Here is a 22,522-nt window from a genome sequence, read left to right on the forward strand (position 1 = left end):
GGAGGCAGGAGAAGTGGAGATCAGGCAGTCAGGTGGAATGATGTGTTGCGGAGAGAGTTCAACTTCTGAGGCATCCGAGGAACGAGAGAGAGCATCGGCCCTAATGTTCTTATCGGCAGGACGAAAGTGAATCTCAAAATTAAATCGGGCAAAGAACAGAGACCACCGGGCCTGGCGAGGATTCAGCCGTTGGGCAGACTGGAGGTAGGAGAGGTTCTTGTGGTCGGTGTAGATAATAACAGGAGAACTTGATCCCTCCAACAGATGCCTCCATTCCTCAAGTGCTAATTTAATGGCTAGAAGCTCTCGATCCCCGATGGAGTAGTTCCTCTCCGCTGGAGAGAAGGTCCTAGAGAAAAAACCACAAGTGACAGCATGCCCGGAAGAATTTTTTTGTAGAAGAACAGCTCCAGCTCCCACTGAGGAGGCATCAACCTCCAATAGGAAGGGTTTGGAAGGGTCAGGTCTGGAGAGGACGGGAGCCGAAGAAAAGGCAGACTTGAGTCGTTTAAAGGCGTCTTCTGCTTGAGGAGGCCAGGACTTGGGATCAGCATTTTTTTTGGTTAAAGCCACGATAGGAGCCACAATGGTAGAAAAATGTGGAATAAATTGCCTGTAATAATTGGCGAACCCCAAAAAGCGTTGGATAGCACGGAGTCCGGAGGGGCGTGGCCAATCTAAGACGGCAGAAAGTTTGTCTGGATCCATCTGTAGTCCCTGGCCAGAGACCAAATATCCTAGAAAAGGAAGAGATTGGCATTCAAACAGACATTTCTCAATTTTGGCATAGAGTTGGTTGTCACGAAGTCTCTGAAGAACCATACGGACATGCTGGCGGTGTTCTTCTAGATTGGCAGAAAAAATTAGGATATCGTCCAGATATACAACAACACAAGAGTATAACAGATCACGAAAAATTTCATTGACAAAGTCTTGGAAGACGGCAGGGGCGTTGCACAGGCCAAAGGGCATGACCAGATACTCAAAGTGTCCATCTCTGGTGTTAAATGCCGTTTTCCACTCGTCCCCCTCTCTGATGCGGATGAGGTTATAGGCGCCTCTTAAGTCCAATTTAGTAAAGATGTGGGCACCTTGGAGGCGATCAAAGAGTTCAGAGATGAGGGGTAAGGGGTAGCGGTTCTTAACCGTGATTTTATTAAGACCGCGGTAGTCAATGCAAGGACGTAGGGAGCCATCTTTTTTGGACACAAAGAAAAATCCGGCTCCGGCAGGAGAGGAGGATTTACGGATAAAGCCCTTTTTAAGATTCTCCTGGACGTATTCGGACATGGCAAGAGTCTCTGGGGCAGAGAGAGGATAAATTCTGCCCCGGGGTGGAGTAGTGCCCGGGAGGAGGTCGATAGGGCAATCATAAGGCCTGTGAGGAGGTAGAGTCTCAGCTTGTTTTTTGCAGAAAACATCCGCGAAGTCCATATAGGCCTTAGGGAGACCGGTTACTGGAGGAACCACAGAGTTACGGCAAGGGTTACTGGGAACCGGTTTTAGACAGTTCTTGGAACAAGAGGACCCCCAACTCTTGATCTCCCCAGTGGACCAATCCAGGGTTGGGGAATGAAGTTGAAGCCAGGGAAGTCCAAGGAGAATTTCCGAGGTGCAATTGGGGAGGACCAAAAGTTCAATCCTCTCATGATGAGATCCGATGCTCATAAGAAGGGGCTCCGTGCGGAAACGTATGGTACAGTCCAATCTTTCATTATTTACACAATTGATGTAGAGGGGTCTGGCGAGACTGGTCACGGGGATGTTGAACCTGTTGACGAGAGAGGCCAAAATAAAATTTCCTGCAGATCCAGAGTCCAAGAAGGCCACTGTAGAGAAGGAGAAGGCAGAGGCAGACATCCGCACAGGCACAGTAAGACGTGGAGAAGCAGAGTAGACATCAAGGACTGTCTCACCTTTGTGCGGAGTCAGCGTACGTCTTTCCAGGCGGGGAGGACGGATAGGACAATCCCTCAGGAAGTGTTCGGTACTAGCACAGTACAGGCAGAGGTTCTCCATACGGCGTCGTGTCCTCTCTTGAGGTGTCAGGCGAGACCGGTCGACCTGCATAGCCTCCACGGCGGGAGGCACAGGAACAGATTGCAGGGGACCAGAGGAGAGAGGAGCCGAGGAGAAGAAACGCCTCGTGCGAACAGAGTCCATATCTTGGCGGAGTTCCTGACGCCTTTCGGAAAAACGCATGTCAATGCGAGTGGCTAGGTGAATAAGTTCATGTAGATTAGCAGGAGTTTCTCGTGCGGCCAGAACATCTTTAATGTTGCTGGATAGGCCTTTTTTGAAGGTCGCGCAGAGGGCCTCATTATTCCAGGACAATTCTGAAGCAAGAGTACGGAATTGTACGGCATACTCGCCAACGGAAGAATTACCCTGGACCAGGTTCAACAGGGCAGTCTCAGCAGAAGAGGCTCGGGCAGGTTCCTCAAAGACACTTCGGATTTCCGAGAAGAAGGAGTGTACAGAGGCAGTGACGGGGTCATTGCGGTCCCAGAGCGGTGTGGCCCATGACAGGGCTTTTCCGGACAGAAGGCTGACTACGAAAGCCACCTTAGACCTTTCAGTGGGAAACAGGTCCGACATCATCTCCAGATGCAGGGAACATTGGGAAAGAAAGCCACGGCAAAACTTAGAGTCCCCATCAAATTTATCCGGCAAGGATAAGCGTATCCCAGGAGCGGCCACTCGCTGCGGAGGAGGTGCAGGAGCTGGCGGAGGAGATGACTGCTGAAGCTGTGGTAGTAACTGTTGTAGCATAACGGTCAGTTGAGACAGCTGTTGGCCTTGTTGCGCTATCTGTTGTGACTGCTGGGCGACCACCGTGGTGAGGTCAGCGACAACTGGCAGAGGAACTTCAGCGGGATCCATGGCCGGATCTACTGTCACGATGCCGGCTGGCAGGTAGTGGATCCTCTGTGCCAGAGAGGGATTGGCGTGGACCGTGCTAGTGGACCGGTTCTAAGCCACTACTGGTTTTCACCAGAGCCCGCCGCAAAGCGGGATGGTCTTGCTGCGGCGGTAGTGACCAGGTCGTATCCACTAGCAACGGCTCACCTCTCTGGCTGCTGAAGATAGGCGCGGTACAAGGGAGTAGGCAGAAGCAAGGTCGGACGTAGCAGAAGGTCGGGGCAGGCAGCAAGGATCGTAGTCAGGGGCAACGGCAGAAGGTCTGGAAACACAGGCTAGGAACACACAAGGAACGCTTTCACTGGCACAATGGCAACAAGATCCGGCAAGGGAGTGCAGGGGAAGTGAGGTGATATAGGGAAGTGCACAGGTGAACACACTAATTGGAACCACTGCGCCAATCAGCGGCGCAGTGGCCCTTTAAATCGCAGAGACCCGGCGCGCGCGCGCCCTAGGGAGCGGGGCCGCGCGCGCCGGGACAGAACAGACGGAGAGCGAGTCAGGTAGGGGAGCCGGGGTGCGCATCGCGAGCGGGCGCTACCCGCATCGCGAATCGCACCCCGGCTGGCAGCGGAATCGCAGCGCCCCGGGTCAGAGGACGTGACCGGAGCGCTGCAGCGAGGGGAGTGAAGCGAGCGCTCCGGGGAGGAGCGGGGACCCGGAGCGCTCGGCGTAACAATAGTTGAGGTATACCTATGATGACAATTACAGGCCTTTGTCAGCTTTTTAAGTGGCAGAACTTGCACAATTGGTGGCTGACTAAATACTTTTTTGCCCCACTGTAGATGTAAACGTCATAAGCCTAAAGTTTATGATCCTTCCAAAAGTATAGATGGAGAAGAGTAAGAGTCCCGAAACAAAACCTTGGGAGACTCCAGGAGAGAGAAGGCGAGGTGGAGAGGCGATATGCGAGTGGGAGACACTAATTGTACAATTGGTGAAGTATGAGGAGATCCAGGAGGGAGCCAAGACTGTCACCCAAAAGGTATTCAAGAGCATGTAACAGGAAGGAGCGATCAACTGTATTGGAGGAAAAGGAAAGGGAAAGAAGTAGGAGGACAGATTAGTATCACTTGGATTGGACATGTGAGAAAGAACAGCAATAGCAATCACTCCTAAGGCAGCCATAGCAGTATATAAAGGGAAGGGAAGTCAGAAAATGGTAATAAAAGAACTACAGGCTGCATGGAGGTGAGGGAAATGTATTTACAAGCATTGTAGGTATGCTTTAAAGATCTTATTCCATAAATCATTGTCATACTAACCGTTCTGAAATTATGTCATCCTTTTAGTTCTAACTTTGTTTTAAAGTAACACACAATCTTTCTATTATAAAGGTATAAATTATTCATTATTTTTTATTCTGTGTGTCTCCTTGTGCTGTATGACAGCCTCTTAAAGGGGTTCTCTGCCCCTAGACATCTTACCCCCTATCCTTTGGATAGGTGATAAGATGTCTGATCGCCAGGGTCCCGCTGCTGTGTGCAGCACCCGGCATTCGTTTAGAATGCTGGGTGCAGTTGGCTGGGGTCGTGGCGTAACGGCCACGCCCCTCGTGATGTCACATCACACCCCCTCAATGCAAGACTGTGGGAGGGGGTGTGACAGCCCCCACGCCCCCTCCCATAGATTTGCATTGAGGGGGCGTGGTGAGAAGTCACGAGGGGTGTGGCCGTGACGTCACGACCTCCCGCTCCAAGCGTTCAGAACAAAATGTTCAGAATGCTGGGGCAGTACCCCTTTAACCCCTTAAGGACTCAGCCCATTTTGGCCTTAAGGACTCAGACAATTTAATTTTTACGTTTTCATTTTTTCCTCCTCGCCTTCTAAAAATCATAACTCTTTCATATTTTCATCCACAGACTAGTATGAGGGCTTGTTTTTTGCGCGACCAGTTGTCCTTTGTAATGACATCACTCATTATATCATAAAATGTATGGCGCAACCAAAAAACACTATTTTTGTGGGGAAATTAAAACGAAAAACGCAATTTTGCTAATTTTGGAAGGTTTTGTTTTCACGCCGTACAATTTATGGTAAAAGTGACTTGTGTTCTTTATTCTGAGGGTCAATACGATTAAAATGATACCCATTATTATATACTTTTATATTATTGTTGCGCTTAAAAAAAATCACAAACTTTTTAACCAAATTAGTACGTTTATAATCCCTTTATTTTGATGACCTCTAACTTTTTTATTTTTCCGTATAAGTGGCGGTATGGGGGCTCATTTTTTGCGCCATGATCTGTAATTTTTTTTGATACCACATTTGCATATAAAAAACTTTTAATAATTTTTTTATAATTTTTTTTTAATAAAATGTATTAAAAAAGTAGGAATTTTGGACTTTTTTAATTTTTTTTCGTTCACGCCGTTCACCGTACGGGATCATTAACATTTTATTTTAATAGTTCGGACATTTACGCACGCGGCGATACCAAATATGTCTATAAAAAATGTTTTTTACGCTTTTTGGGGGTAAAATAGGAAAAAACGGACGTTTTACTTTTTTATTGGGGGGAGGGGATTTTTCACTTTTTTTTTACTTTTACTTTTACATTTTTTTACATTTTTTTTTACACTTGAATAGTCCCCATAGGGGACTATTCATAGCAATACCATGATTGCTAATACTGATCTGTTCTATGTATAGGACATAGAACAGATCAGTGTTTTCGGTCATCTTCTGCTCTGGTCTGCTCGATCACAGACCAGAGCAGGAGACGCCAGGAGCCGCTCGGAGGAAGGAGAGGGGACCTCCGTGCGGCGTTATGAATGATCGGATCCCCGCAGCAGCGCTGCGGGCGATCCGATCGTTCATTTAAATCGCGAACCGCCGCAGATGCGGGGATCTGTATTGATCCCGGCACCTGAGGGGTTAATGGCGGACGCCCGCGAGATCGCGGGCGTCGGCCATTGCCGGCGGGTCCCTGGCTGCGATCAGCAGCCGGGATCAGCCGCGCATGACACGGGCATCGCTCCGATGCCCTCGATAATGCTTAGGACGAAAATGTACGTCCTGGTGCGTTAAGTACCACCTCACCAGGACGTACATTTACGTCCTGCGTCCTTAAGGGGTTAAGAGATTCAATCTCCTTCTTCCTCTGGCAACTGACAATATAATCCATTGTTACTTCCCTGCAGGAGTCTTCTAAGCTATACTGACCTGCTACTCCAGAGGGTCTGCTCCTTTCCCTCAGACAGCTGATAACATAGTTTCTTCTTACCTCCCCTGCAGAAGGAGTCTTCTCAGCTACACTGCCATGAACTGCAGAAACTGTGCTCCTTTCCCTTCTGGCAGCTGATAATATAGATTCTTCTCACTTCTCCTGCAAAGGTTCACTATACAGTGCCATGGCTGTGGTGGCTAGGGACAGTCCATCTACACTCAGCTCAGTTAGTGGACGTCCACATTGATATATCTAATGGACAACTAGTAATGAAATACTTTGTAAATAAATGTCTTAAATGTTCACTGGATTCATTTTTTAGGGGGGGCCTGGTTAGCAGATGCACTGGTTGGTGCGCTGAATTTATCCCTTGCACAAAAATAATTTTTGCGAAATTATTTGCGCACATGTTCTAGCCTAGGAACGTGTCTGAGCTTTTACCCTTTTTTGCAACAAAATAAATTTTGTGCATTAACTGGGAATACCACACACTTGCACAGCAGCTTTACCATTGTGCAAAAAATCTGTGCTAATGATACACCCCCCCCCCCCCCTCCCCCCTTATATATCATTTCTAAGTAGAAGCTGTGGTCCATGGGGGGTGTTAGACTTTTTTAGAACAGTCATTTGAATGTATTTCCTATGATTGTGAGTTTTTTAAACAAGTTAACCCCTTTTCTGTTAAATGGCTAAACCTTTCCCTGACATTTCTTCATTTTGGGAAAAAAATAAAAAATAATACTACTAATAAAATAAAAATCAGATTACATTACAGGTCCTCTGTGGTGTCCTGGGTGTGTCACATATTTGTTCACGAAGACAGCGGCCAAGATGTTATTGTCTGCCATTAATAAGCAATTTGTATCCCCCCGCAGTCATTTATACTCATCTAGCAAAATTGGATCTAATAACGTTTTATCAGGGACAATAAGGGAAAGGTATTTTTTGGCCAAGAGGTATCTGGGCGCCTGCAAGAACTGCTCTTCCAAAATCAGCACCGACAATTTGACTTGGCATGGGGCTGGGTGTAAAGTTATAGGTGCAGAGATTGCAGCTATCTCCCCGGCTATTCATTCATTGTTGCCTTCATTCCTTTCATAATTCACCGGCACAAAGGCTACAAACACGAGTGAACCCCCCTGATCCATATTTCAGTGTGACAGCGTATGATAGCGAAATGTGAAGTATTAATGCGGGTGTCACTCGAAAACTACACTCTGCTGCACTTTAAGAAAAAACAGCTGCTCAGATGAAATGGATGCCAAGTGTCTGAAGACGAGAACACAAGGAATGCTTCTTCTGTTACAAAGGAGAAGGAAAAACACACAAACAAACTGCATTTTCTTTTGCTCTCACCAAGCTCAAACGCTACTTTGGTTTGCAAATGTGTATGACGGCCTAAGAAGGAGCGGATGAAGGCTGCAGCCCAGACCGGGGTCTGTATCACATGCTGTGTATATAGATTGTGCTATAGATGTATCACTGTATAACTGGAGACACAGATCAAAGTGTAGCTCCACATTACAGATACTTGGCAGAAAGTTGCTGAAATAGCAATGCCCCAATATAATGCACTTATAGCAGATCATACGGAATTTAAAGGGAATCTGCCAGCTGTATTAGCTGCAGACATCATTGGATATAGGCAGACATCATTGGTTAGGGTATAAACGCAAACTGTACCTTTTCTGGAGCTAATGTCGGCTGCCAAACTTATAACATTACCTTTTTAATTGTCAGCGAAGTGTCATGGAGGAGGAGTTGAGCTGTTCAAGTGCCGCAGCTTGTCCCGCCTCCTCGCTCACCCTCGCCTCCCAGATCCTACTTCACTAATATACAGGGCCCTGTATGTCAATTAAGGAGCTGCTGGGAGGTGATGATGAGCGAGAAAGCGGGACAAGCTGTGGCACTTGAACAGCTCAACTCCTCCTCCATGACACTTGGCTAAAAAATAAATAGGTGATTTTATAAGTTTGGCAGCCACCATCAGCTCCAGGAGAGGTAACAGCTATTCAATGATGTCTGCAGCACTTAGCAGTTTTATTGCTAAAGCGATAATATATTGTGCAGCACTTTACAAATGGGGAATCAACAAATTAATAACAAGTAATAAGAACATTAGGCTGGGTTTCCACTTGGCGGTTTTGGGGAAATCTGCCACTACAGTTTTTAAGCCAAAGCCAAAAATGGATTCATTGGAAAGAGAAGTCCTTCCTTTATATTTCCCATTTCTATTAAATACACTTATGGCTTTAAATCAGATGAGAGTTTGTACCGTACGAGACAAGTGGATTAGCGATGATACCTTTAAGAGAGATGTTCTTCACATTTATTTTGTAACATGCCTGATAAAGGGACCTAAGAGTCTTGAAAGATTACAATCTATATCTTCTCAGCCAAAAAAGGTATCATTGCTACTCCACTCATCTCCTATACTTCTAGCTTTGGCTCAAAAACTGTGGAAAAGTGAAAACAGAGCCTTATATTGGCATCAGGCAGAAGGGTCCCATCAGCGTAATGGAGCTGGTTAAGATATGAAAGCTGAACTGTGACTGGTTGCTATGGACAATTGACTCCAGTTCTTGTTTTGGGCAGATTTGGACCAGTGGGTGCAACAAAGAACAAGTCTTGGAGACAGTTGTAATTGAGTGTAAAGGATGCAATAGAAGGAGTATGGGGGTTGTAGGTCACTGACTGGACTAAGAGTAGAAGTGGGTTGGTAGATGGACCAGGAAATAGAAATCCAGCAGTCATCTGACTAAAGCAGCAACATACAGACGGGACAACAAGCTAACACGAGCAAAGATAGCACATAACAATGTAGGCCTGTAGTGCATCCACTGAATCACACACATATAGACACGACATGAATCATTCTTTATACAATAATCAAGAAGTTCCGACAATACACAACTTGTTAACTAGTGTTGAGAAAACTCCCCCCCTCGGCCTAAGACAGAGAATAGAATCTCATGGCTTCAAATACCACTTCTATGCTGATGACACTCAAATCTACCTCTCTGGTCCAGATGTCACCACCCCTCCTATCCAAAATCCCAGATTGTCCGTCAGCTATACCTTCTGTCTTCTCCCGCTTTCTCAAACTCAACATGGAGAAAACAGAATGAATAATTGTTCCCTCATCCTGCTCAATTCCCCAATCCGACTCTATCAAGCACAGTGAATGGCTCCACACTCTCTCCAACCCCACAACGAAACTGCTGCCTTAAGGTCACCTTCGACTCTGCGCTGTCTTTCAAACCACAAATCCAGACACTTACCACCTCCTGTTGTCTTCACCTCAAAACATCTCTCGATTCTGCTCATTCCTTAACTTTAACTTAACTAAACTATTGGTACATGCTGTCATCATCTCCTGCTTGGACTACTGCAACATTCTTTTCTGTGGACTTACATTAAAAACTCTTACTCCCCTCAAATCCATTCTCAACTCTGCTGCTTGACTAAACCACCTCTCCCCTTGCTTCTCCTCTGCCTCTCCCCTGTCAATCCCTTTACTGGCTACCAGTCCATACCAGAGTTCAATTAAGCTGTTCACCACAACACTCAAGGTCGTCCACAACCTGTCTCCCTCATACTTCTCTGACCTGATCTTCTGACACCGTCCCTCGCGTAATCTCGGATCATCTCAAGACCTCCGCCTGTGATCTCCCCTTGTTTGCACTTCACAAGACCGTTTCCAAGACTTTTTCTGTACTTCCCCCATACATTGGAACTCACTTCCCGACACATCTGGCTTTCACCCATCATTAACCTGTTCAGGACGCCGGGCGTATGCATACACCCTGCATCCCGAGTCCTAAAGGACGTGAGGCGTATGCATACGCCCATGGGAATTTCGGTCCCCGCCGCTAGCCGATTGGGGACCGGACCGGAATGCCTGCTGAAATCATTCAGCAGGCACCCTGGCACATCGCCCAGGGCGATCGCAGAAAATCGCATGTCAATTCAGACATGCGATTTTCTGCTATTCCAGGCTAATCGGGTCTCTGGTGACCCGATCACCCGGAAAATAGCGATGATGCGATGATCATCTTGAAGGCTAGGAGTGAGGTCGCAGAGCTGCGATCTCCTCCTATCCCCTGCCATTGGTCAGAACTGATTCTGACCAATGGCAGAGCAGGACTGTGGGTTGCCATGGCAACCCCCTGTTCTGCCCACCCCTGGATGACGAGGGGATCGTGGCAAGAAGATGGAGGCCGGTACCTGCAGGAGAAGATGTCTGGAGATCCCTGATCGTCGCTGGAGACTGCTGGATCCTGGGTCAGGTAGGGAAACTACTGGGGGGGGGGGGGATTGAAAGTGAAAGTAAAGTGATCTTTACTGTGGCAACCACTAGGAAGGCCAAACTGCAACTCCCAGGATGCTGGGAGTTGTAGTTTTGCAACATCCGGTCGGTCACAGTTTGGAGACCACTGTTACAGTCGTGCCCAAACGGTAGCCCTCAAGATGTTGCCAAACTACAACTCTCAGGATGCCTGGACTGCCCAGGCATGCTGGGAGTTGTAGGTCTGTAACATCTGTCCCTTCAGATTTAGCAATTTTCATGACATTTTTGAAAATTGCTGCTCTACTTTGAAGCCCTCTAAATTTTTCAAAAAGCAAAAATATGTCCATTTTATGATGGCAACATAAAGTAGAAATATTGCATTTGTGAATAAAAATAAAATTTATTTGGAATATCCATTTTCCTTACAAGTAGAGAGCTTCCTTTTTCACCAAAAAAGGATGCAAATAACGCCGAAAATTTACCACCAAAATAAAGTAGAATATGTCACGAAAAAACTTTCTCAGAATCAGAATATTCGGTTAAAGCGTTTTCGCGTTATTAATTCGTAAAAATTAATAACGCGAAAAAGGGCTCAGTCCTTAAGGTGAAAAAGGGCTGCACCCTTAAGGGGTTAAGACCTTAAAGAGAAACCTGAAGACCCAACAAGTCAAGAAAGCCTAAAACTGTCAATAATCCTGCTGCCCTTGCACTATGAATGGCTATCTCCCCTCCGACTACCAGCTGTCCCCCTCACCTATTGTTTCCTTCTCTTCTCCTTGTAGATTGTAAGTCCTTGAGGACAGGGCCCTCTTCCCCTCTATGTCAGTCAGCAAATCAATCTGTGTAACATTTACTGTTTCTATGTTATTGTTTTGTACTTTTACCATTATCATATGTAAAGTGCCCTGGAACCATGGGTGCTATATAAATAATAATAAAAATAATAATAATAACAACGTGGCCAAACCCACCCCTCAGCATGAATTAGAGCTCTGGTTGCCTAGAAAAATCCAAGATGATGGGTTGGGGTCTCCTAGGACTGTATTCATCTTTCTCAGGCATCCAGGGCACTTTAAAAGTAGAACTCGGGTTAGGCTGAATTTACTGTAAATTCCATTAACACTATTGTCAACCTTATGAGTTTTAGATGAGTTTCTATGAAATTTGATGATCCAGGTTCAATTGTTATTGGATTACAGGACTTGTACAGCATGTGTATGTATATATTCCTAATAACATGTTCCATTTTTATCTCACACCTGCTCAATGCAAGTAAATAGTTTACTCTGCTCTTTAGATCAAACTGTCCTTTAGGATCTACAGGGAAGGACACATTACCTCAGAGTAGACTGACCTCACACACCAGCCCGGAGCAAGGCCACACATTGCAAAACATACTTGAAATTCCACAAATAGGAAATATCAATGGCTGTGAGATCTGTCCTTGCATCCAGCACAGAGAACCAAGTACTTCTGAACCGTCAATAAAATCCACAAGGAAAAAAAATTCTTTGGATGACTCCAAGACAAGTATCCACGCACTGCAACCAGATTTTAAGGTACCTGTCACAACCTTATTTTCTTTTTTTTAAGTATGGAATAAACATACAGAAGTATACAGATCATCTGGAAAAAGCAATAGCTGAGGCCCAGGCGTCTTCTGCTATCCAAGCACAGTATTCCCAAGATACTTACTTTAAGAAGACCATTAGTAGAGTCAGCTGGATGAAAGTGCAGACTGCCACTAACAACATAAGGATGAACCATGGTTTATAGACCATACATTATATCCATGCACCTACCCATATAATGACCACACATGTCCAAACACCTACCCATATGATGACCACACATGTCCAAACACCTACCCATATGATGACCACACATGTCCAAACACCTACCCATATGATGATGATACATGTCCAAACACCTACCCATATGATGACCACACATGTCCAAACACCTACCCATATGATGATGATACATGTCCAAACACCTACCCATATGATGACCACACATGTCCAAACACCTACCCATATGATGATGATACATGTCCAAACACCTACCCATATGATGACCACACATGTCCAAACACCTACCCATATGATGATGATACATGTCCAAACACCTACCCATATGATGACCACACATGTCCAAACACCTACCCATATGATGATGATACATGTCTAAACACCTACCCATATGATGACCATACATGTCCAAACACCTACCCATATGATGATGATACATGTCCAAACACCTACCCATATGATGACCACACATGTCCAAACACCTACCCATATGATGATGATACATGTCCAAACACCTACCCATATGATGATGATACATGTCCAAACACCTACCCATATGATGATGATACATGTCCAAACACCTACCCATATAATGACCACACATGTCCAAACACCTACCCATATGATGATGATACATATCTAAACACCTACCCAAACACCTACCCATATGATGATGATACATGTCTAAACACCTACCCATATGATGATGATACATGTCCAAACACCTACCCATATGATGACCACACATGTCCAAACACCTACCCATATGATGATGATACATGTCTAAACACCTACCCATATGATGATGATACATGTCTAAACACCTACCCATATGATGATGATACATGTACAAACACCTACCCATATGATGATGATACATATCTAAACACCTACCCAAACACCTACCCATATGATGATGATACATGTCTAAACACCTACCCATATGATGATGATACATGTCTAAACACCTACCCATATGATGATGATACATGTCTAAACACCTACCCATATGATGATGATACATGTCTAAACACCTACCCATATGATGATGATACATGTCTAAACACCTACCTATAGAATGATGATACATGTCTAAACACCTACTCATATGACGACCACACATGTCCAACCACCTATACATATGATGACTATACATGTCCAAGCACCTACCCATATGATGACCATACATGTCCAAGCACTTACCCATTTGAAGTCCATCCTAATTGATAGATGTCTCTGTAAGAACAAAGTGACAAAGTAACTTGGCCTAAGCTGTGTGCCGGGTATACCTTGGAAGCGACGCATAAGCATCGCCAGTGGATAGGAGCAAGAAGGAAGATAGAGCTTTATACATTTTTATATTGGGGCAGATGGAGGACGAAGCAGTGGTAGCATCACCGCACACCAAGTCTGGTGATTTGCATATAGCAAAACAGAAGCATAACAGATGAAGGCATCTACGGATCTGGTGGTTGTATCATGTTCATCAGTATCACCTGCACTACAAGCCAGTACCAACTAGTTAGCGCAGGTTAATACTGATGACAGATTCCCTTTAAAGGGGTTGTCCACTCAGTGGTGTCCTGCCCATGAGTGAGCAGTTCTTGCCATCAGAACAGCAGCTGTGGGGCATCAGGTAGGTAGGAAATCACCCCCCCCCCCCCCCCCAGACTAGTAAACATAATACTACAAAAAAATGAAAAATATTTTTAACTAAATATATGGTAACATAAAACATGTCCTGCAAAAAAAACATTGTCAAAAGAAAAAAAAAAAATATTTGAAAAAGTAACCTCCAAAACTGTCTACAGCACCAAGGAGTTAAAGGGGTATTCCGAGCAAAAACATCTTATCCCCTGTCCAAGGGATAGGGGATAAGATGTCTGATCGTGGGGGGCACGCCGCTGGATAACACCACGTCCCCCGTGACATCACATAACCTCCCCCTCCATTCATGTCTATGGATGGGACCGTGACGCCCATAACGCCCCCTGAATGGAGGGGGCATGGCGTTACATCATGTCTCCAGTCTCGGAAACCTGGAGGTTCCCGAAACTGGAGACGCAGCTCTACATAGAATGCAGGTGCTGCAGAGAGATGGTGGGGGTCCGAGTGGCGGGCCCCCCACGATCAGACATCCTATGGATAGGGGATAAGATGTTCTTGCCCGGAATACCCTTTTAAGAGTCTAAATTTTGTCATGAAGAAGGTGACTCGCTCTCCAGGCTTTGTACTCTTAAAGTGTTTTGTAATATATGATGATTTATGTGTACAGTCACCATGTGAGTTTTTTCCCTGTGTACACACTGAATTGATGTGAATTTACACCAAGTGAAAACCTATTAATAGATAACAGTGACCAGCTGAGTTTTCTTTCTCTATTACTAACATATGGCGGTAATAATGTAGAACACAAAGCCTGACGACATCAAGCCTAATGTAACAGGACTACTTAATGCAGAGCTGACGTTTAGTGCTGCGTACATCAGGGCTACTAGACTGAATAGGAATTCTGTGAAAAAAATAAGAAAAATTGCTGAAGTCAAAGGAACACTGGAAAGGCTAGAGTTCTTCCTCAAATTGGGTTTTGATATCCTATGGTATTCAATGGGGGGAATTATTATATCAATATTATTCAGTTAATACATTTGATGTTGTTTATGATGTTGTTGGTTTTATAAGTTCTTGTGTAAAGTAATCCTTGAGTTATTCTTTATACAGTCCACACTAAAAAAGTTATAGGGGTCAAAACAAGGCAATTTTAACCCCTTAAAGGGGTACGTCACTGGAAAAAAAAATGTTAACCCCTTAAGGACGCAGGTCATTTTCACCTTAAGGACGCAGCCCTTTTTCGCAATTCTGACCACTGTCACTTTATGCATTAATAACTCTGAGATGCTTTTACCGATTATTCTGATTCTGAGATTGTTTTTTTGTGACATATTCTACTTTATGTTAGTGGTAAATTTTCGTAGTTACTTGCATCCTTTCTTGGTGAAAAATGCCTGGGCATGCTAAGAGTTGTAGTTTGGCAACATCTGGAGGGCTACCGTTTGGGCACCACTGTAACAGTGGTCTCCAAACTGTGACCCTCCAGATGTTGCAAGTTCAGCCTTTCTAGTGGTTGCCACAGTAAAGATCGCTTTACTCCAACTTTCCTTCCCCCCAGCCACCGTCGCTTCCCTACCTGCGCCATGATGTCTCCGGTCCCCACGCCATCTTCTTTGCAGGTACCCGGCCTACATCTTCTCCCCCCGTTCTGCCCGAAATCCAGAGGTGGGCAGAACGGGGGGTTTCCATGGCAACCCACTGTCCTGCGCTGCCATTGGTCAGAATTCATTTCTGACCAATGGCAGGGGATAGGAGGAGATCTCAGCACTGCGACCTCGCTCCTATCCCTCAGGATGATCGGGGCTGTCACTGCGATCGCCGACATAGGGGGGTCTCAGGACCCCCCTCGGCGATGTGCCGGGATGCCTGTTGAATGATTCCAGCAGGTATCCCGGTCCGGTCCCCAACCGGCTAACGACGGGGACCGGAATTCCCACGTCCTTAAGGACTCGGGATGCAGGGCATATGCATACACCCCACGTCCTGAAGAGGTTAAAAAAAAAAAAAAAAACAACAAAAAAAAAAAAAACATTTTGCAAATTTTGGGGACTTCCGTTTCTAGGCAGTGCACATTTCAGTGAAAATTACAATTTATCTTTATTCATTATGTCCATACGATTACAATGATACCAAATTTATATAGGTTTTGTTTGTATGAAAATGAGTATGTTTAAAATTGTCCTCTTCGGACCCTTATAACTAGTTATTTTACCGTATATGGGAAGGTATGAGGGCTTTTTTTTTCTGCTACAAGTGACCAAAAAATTAGCAATTCTGCACTTTGGTATATTTTTACATTTACGGCACTGACTGTGCGGTTACATTAACATTAAATTTTTATTGATCAAACATTAACGCAAATGGCCATACCACATATTTTCACTATTTTTAGTGTACAGACACTGTAGAGGTTTTCCTAAGGCTACATAGTTCATAGAAAAAAGATAAGAGTCAATAAAGTTCAACCTATATCCCTACTGTGTTGATCCAGAAAAAGGCAAAAAGCCCTTATGAAGCTGATGCAAATTGGTGAAACCTTCTGTCCTCTAGACGTTGAGGATGCCCCCTTGTCATAAACCATCAATTTCTAAAATCTGGATAAGCCCTTTAACCCTTTTTTTCTAAACTTAGCTTTAGTTGGAGAACCCCTTTAAAGAAGAAGTATGCAAAACAGAGGAGTCGGATGCAGCTCTTGAAGTATAAAATGACTTGTTTATTACGACAAAACAAACCACAGGAAGTGACGCGTTTCAAGCGCAGGTGCACTCTTAGTCATACAATAGGAAGGAACACACGGATATTTATAGGTGGAGCAATCACACCAGGTCACAAACCATGGATATTAACCCCTTCCATACTTCATGAAAGTCCTACATAGGATACACATATAATAAAATCACAATATTTATTAAGTCATGCTAATATAAAACCACAGTAAATGATGTGCAATAAAAACAAAAAATGAATTACGTAAGGCTGGACCTGCAAAGAACAACAGAGAAAAGTATTGGGGAATAAAGGCAAATAAAAAGGAAAATATGTACCCTGGAAAAATGTAAAAATAAAATGACTCTTGAATGGAAAGAGAAATAAATGTGCAGTAAGTCTGAACAATTTATGACCAGGAATATGTATTAAATATAAGTCAACAAATATAATTGAATAATGATATTTCAGGCAATCAAAGTTAGTTCAGACATCACTACTACACGTAGACTATGAAGTTGAAAATACGCAAGAAAAATTATGCTTAATTGTGATTAATAATGTAAAATAACGTCCGTTTGTTTGTTTATACCTAGCGGTGCTCGCGTGGCTAATTTCCAAAAAATCAAAAAGATCTCTCTATTTAGGAGCTCTGCCTATGATCCCCTCCTATCTTAGATGGATTCACTCTTTCAATAGCTGTAAATAATAGAGAGGAAAAACTGCCCTGATGGTTCTCGGCACAATGTTTAGATACTGCAGGGACATTTTTGGATGAAAAATGGGGAATGTCTGATAGGTGTTTACGCAGTCTTATTTTTAGGGCATTTGTAGTACAGCCCAGGTACTGCATATGGCAAGTTGTGTATGATACAAGGTAAACTACATAAGTAGTGTTACAGTTAATACATTGTTTGATAGAATATGTCGAATTGGTGACAGAGGACATAAAGGTTTTTGTAACATTCAAAACCGTGCAACAAGTACATCGGCTATGGCCGCATCGGTAGCATCCAGGGTATGTATGAACAAACGCCGTGACGTTATTTTACATTATTAATCACAATTAAAGGGGTATTCCAGGCAAAACCTTTTTATATATATATATATATATCAACTGGCTTTGTAAATGACTTCTATTAAAAAATCTTAATCCTTCCAATAGTTATTAGCTTCTGAAGTTTTCTGTCTAACTGCTCAATGATGATGTCACGTCCCAGGAGCTGTGCATGATGGGAGAATATCCCCATGGGAACTGCACAGCTCCCGGGACGTGAGTCATCAGAAAGCAGTTAGACAGAATACAACAACTCAACTTCAGAAGCTAATAACTATTGTAAGGATTAAGATTTTTTAATAGAAGTAATTTACAAATCTGTTTGACTTTCCGGAGCCAGTTGATATATATATAAAAGTTTTGGCCTGGAATACCCCTTTAAGCATAATTTTTCCTGCGTTTTTTCAACTTCATAGTCTACATGTAGTAGTGATGTCTGAACTAACTTAGATTGCCTGAAATATCATTATTCAATTATATTTGTTTATGTTGTATATTTATACATATTTCTGGTCATAAATTGTTCAGACTTACTTCACATTTATTTCTCTTTTCATTCAAGAGACGTCTTATTTTTACATTTTTCCAGGTTTTCCTTTTTTATTTGCCCTTATTCCCCAATACTTTTCTCTGTTGTTCTTTGCAGGTCCAGCCTTACGTAATTCATTTTTGTTTTTATTGCACATCATTTACTGTGGTTGTATATTAGCATGATTTCATAAATATTGTGATTTTATTATATGTGTATCCTATGTTGGACTATCATGAAGTATGGAAGGGGTTAATATCCACAGGTCACATGGTTTGTGACCTGGTGTGATTGCTCCACCTATAAATATTCGTGTGTTCCTTACTACTGTTGTATAACTAAGAGCGCACCTGCGCTTGAAACGCGTCACTTACCTGTGTTCCTGTGGTTTGTCTTGTCGTAATAAACAAGTCATTTTATACTTCAAGAGCTGCATCCGACTCCTCTGTTTTGCATATTGCTACGTCCAGCACCTGGATCCATGCTCCATCTCTCCTGGGAGGGGAGATCTGGACTCACTTACTTTGTCTTGCCTTTAAAGAAGTCTTATACAAAAAAAAACTATCCCCTATTCGTAGTTTTAGAAAGCAGGGGAGGGTTCTGACTGCTGGGGCCGCCCCGCTTCCCCTCGGCAACGGCGTATCACGACTCCAAAGTGGAGGGGCTGCAAAGCCCCCTCCATATAACTCTATGGGGGAGGCGAAGATTGCCTAACGGCTCTCCCATAGAGATATATGGAGGGGGCATGGCAGCCACTGCTTCGATCGGGGGTCGTGACATGCTACTCCCAGGGAGAGCCGGGCCTCCGCACAGGAGATTGCGGGGGGCCCCAGTGGTCCGACCCCCCCACGATCTAAAACTGCAGATAGAATATACGTTCCTTTAATTCCAACAGTGTTGTTTAAAACAAGCATTTGATGGATATGTAAACCTCTGACATGACAGACAACCTACAACAATTCCTATTAGTGGGGGGGGGCGGACTACAAGTCTCTCTCTAAGCACAAAGTCATTTGTGGTTTCACGACTGCTAAAAAAGCCAGACATCATTAGCACCGTTAGTATCAGCGATCAGCGTGGAAAATTATCTAAATTCCTCATATGTAATTCACTTAACAACTAGTGTGACCTTTCTGACCATTTTATCAAACAATTTATTGCTCATTTACAGACAGGACAAAGAAATTAAAGAGGCGGGGTGTGAGTGGCGACATTATTTGGCAAGCACATACCGTAGTTCATCGACAAGGCAATTTTGAAATTGAACGAGGGGGTTTGACTGGGCAATAAAAAGCGCTGTACTGCCAACAAGAAGCATTACGAGGGAAGCCTCTGATTATACTATTTATAAATCAACAGTACAACTTTGCTTCTTATAAGTAATGTCTCTGACACCTTCACCAAGATGCAAAGCTGGAACCCATCTAAACCCAATGCTAGGTCTACATTTACTTGCCATACCGCTCTGCCGTGGATCGTCTTCTTTTTCTTCTTTATATGGTCCGCCCCCCCCCCCCCCCCGGGTTTAGCGATTCGGTTTAAGTATGGATGACGTTCGTCTCACAATCCTTTGCGGCTCGAGGCGGCAGCTGGTATCAGGGGGATTGGCTATTTCTTGTATTTCCTCACAAGCCAGCCCCCTGATGACATTTGCGGCCCATCTTTACATCCTGACATGCCGGCGTTCCCGCATTCTGCAGATTGCTGAGATCACGGGGCGCCGGCACGTCAGGACATACAGGTGGACCGCAAATGTCCTCAGGGGGCAGGCTTGTGAGGAAATACAAGAAATAGCCAAGCCCCCTGATACCAGCTGCCACCTAGAGCCGCAAAGGATTGTGAGATGAACGTCATCAGGAAATGAAAAGAAACGCTAGACCTGAGGGGGACCATATAATGATGAAAAAGAAGACGATCCACGGCAGAGCGGTATAGCAAGTAAATATAGAACCAGCATAATTCTTCATAATGGGTAGGATAGTTAATAGTTATTTAATCAGGGAATACCCCTTTAAGCTGTGCAGAGAGACAAACATTCATTATGGTATCTTCAATATATCAATACAGCCAGCGGACAGCTGTTTTTCGATGCCACCACAAACACACACATACGTGGTTCAGCCCAGCATGCATGTTTATATCATTGGCAAGGTAAAAAAAAAGCATGTGTAACAGCTCTTTTAGCATCAAATTTCCTAGTGTACAAAGAATTGGGGAGGCTTAAACCCATCAAGCGCAACCCTGCTTTCACCTGACATTCTACGCAAAGGATGGTTGGGAGGCCCCCATATACAAGGCCATCATCTATTCCTAATGAATTCTAGTTTGGCTGGCCAAGACTCTGTTCACATCGGCGTTGGCGGCTCCATTTTTGTGCAGATTTAAGCATATAAGGGAGGAATAGAGAAGCACGGAAACAGACTATAAGTCAATAGGGTCCACCGGGTCTTGCCGGTGTCAGTCATGACGGATCGGTCACAGCTTGAATTTTATTTTTATGCTCCTAAGATAGAACATAAAAACTAGAATTTACAACCCAAGTGTGAGCTCAGACTTATCTAAGAATAAGAAGCCATAAGATATATTTATGAACTATGGTGGAAACTTTGGTCTCGACTTGACTACTGTGGTCCTGCGTGTGGGCATTTTCCAACCACAACCTACAAGGTGTTACCCAGTAACGTCATGGTGAACAAACAGCCAAGCGCCATTCGATTCCATCCCTCTAATGTACAACCAATCTGTAAAATAATCCTACATGTTAGATGAACTTGGCTAAGACCACAGGATAAGTGCATGCAACGCCCAACGCCATGATGTCAGAGAGCAAAAAATGATCTTTTCCTACAACAAATAGTTCCCGTAAGAAACCGAACAGAAGCGTATAAATAGAGTGATTAAAAAAACAGCCTGAGCAGCAAGCTGACAACAGCAATAATGTTCTACATTTACAAGGAATTTACAGCAATGTCAAATAAGTGCAATCAATGCGAAGAAAAAAAACACAACACAAAGTGTTCATTTATCAAGCTGCTCCGAGATATTATATAACAAAGACACAGAATATCATCAAACTATTTTAGATGGTAGTTCTGTATTGAATTTCGTTTTTCTTTTCTGCAAAGCCATATGGTGGATTAGGTTATGAAACCAGATATAGAGGCTCATGTGCTGTAAGCGGTTTCCTACCGTACGATGGTCAGAACGGACAGGGTTGTCTACCTGCACACAAGTGCTCTTATTCACTAAGGCGAGCTAAGCTCGGGAGTCCCGGCTCCCTCTCACATGAATCACGGCTAAGGCGTGCTACAGATTAGCACCTTAAATGGAGAGGGGCCAAGTTATTTCATGCTAGAAGTCTGCTTAGTGAATAGGGCTCTAAAGGTGTGATAGTAGGTGGTTTGAACCTTGTTCTTGGACTATATTAACTACAGTATGTCACATAGGACCAACAGCTATATGTAGGGGCAGCTAAGGGGGTTATATATGTAAAACATTACATTTATTGTTAAGTATTTAAATTTGATTCTAAAACCCCTGATGATGTGGCTGGTGCCACGAAACATGTAGGGGAGGTGATAATATTTGAATCATCAGTATCTCATTCCATTTTCTTATTATCAAGACTCTCCACTGAGAGCAAGTTATATTGATCAGTGGACTCTGATCTGTGTCTTAATTAATTTTGGAACCAATATGCATATGCATATCAATAAATGTAAAGTTAAGAGGTTTATACCCTGTGATCTCGGAAAGAGTCAGTCTTCTCTGTGCGATTCAGGGTTTGGTGCAGAAGTTTAAATTGACCTCCTTTCCTACCCTGTGGCGCTGTTGTGTTTTTAGCAAGACCAAACAGCACATGCTCAACTGAGAGTGCATGTGTTCGTAATGGGGAGCCGGTCTCCTCTGGTGATGCCTGATCTCCATGAGAAAAAGATAGAACAAGTGAGAAACAACATGCCTGATCCTTTTCTCCTTTGATGTCTGTCATTGGGGAAAATTGGAAGCCAACCATACACATTAGACGGTTGTCTAGTCCCAGTAAAACAAACATGTAATGCGTATGGCCAGCAAACATCTGTATCTTTTTAGGACATACCCTAGTTGCCTAAATCGCTCGAAATAGCTTGTCTACGGATACCAGTGTTGTACATCCAATGTTTGATCACTAAAACTGTCCGGACTCATTGAAATGTCCAGGAGACACCTATAATTGTTAAGACATGTCCTGGTTCTCAGACCCTCTCTGTGCTGGCACCATTGCTGGAACGGCGGGGGGGGGGGGGGGCGGTCGGGGGCAGGGCAATCCTTCTCTTTGCTATGAGAAAATATTGCATAATCTTAAAAACATGTTGGGAAAATCCCCATATGAGATTCTGAGAGCTACTAATTATTTTGATTTATTGTTTTATTTATGCTGCTT

General features: G+C 43.9%; 1 protein-coding gene across 8 annotated transcripts in view; it reads right to left on the bottom strand.

The window, feature by feature from the left end:
• Positions 1-22,522, bottom strand: part of GTDC1 (glycosyltransferase like domain containing 1) — a 261,163-nt gene that overhangs the window by 127,844 nt on the left and 110,797 nt on the right. The gene's annotated exons all lie outside the window — the stretch shown is intronic.

The sequence above is a fragment of the Hyla sarda genome, chromosome 8, assembly GCF_029499605.1.
Source record: "Hyla sarda isolate aHylSar1 chromosome 8, aHylSar1.hap1, whole genome shotgun sequence".
Taxonomy (NCBI): Eukaryota; Metazoa; Chordata; class Amphibia; order Anura; family Hylidae; genus Hyla; species Hyla sarda.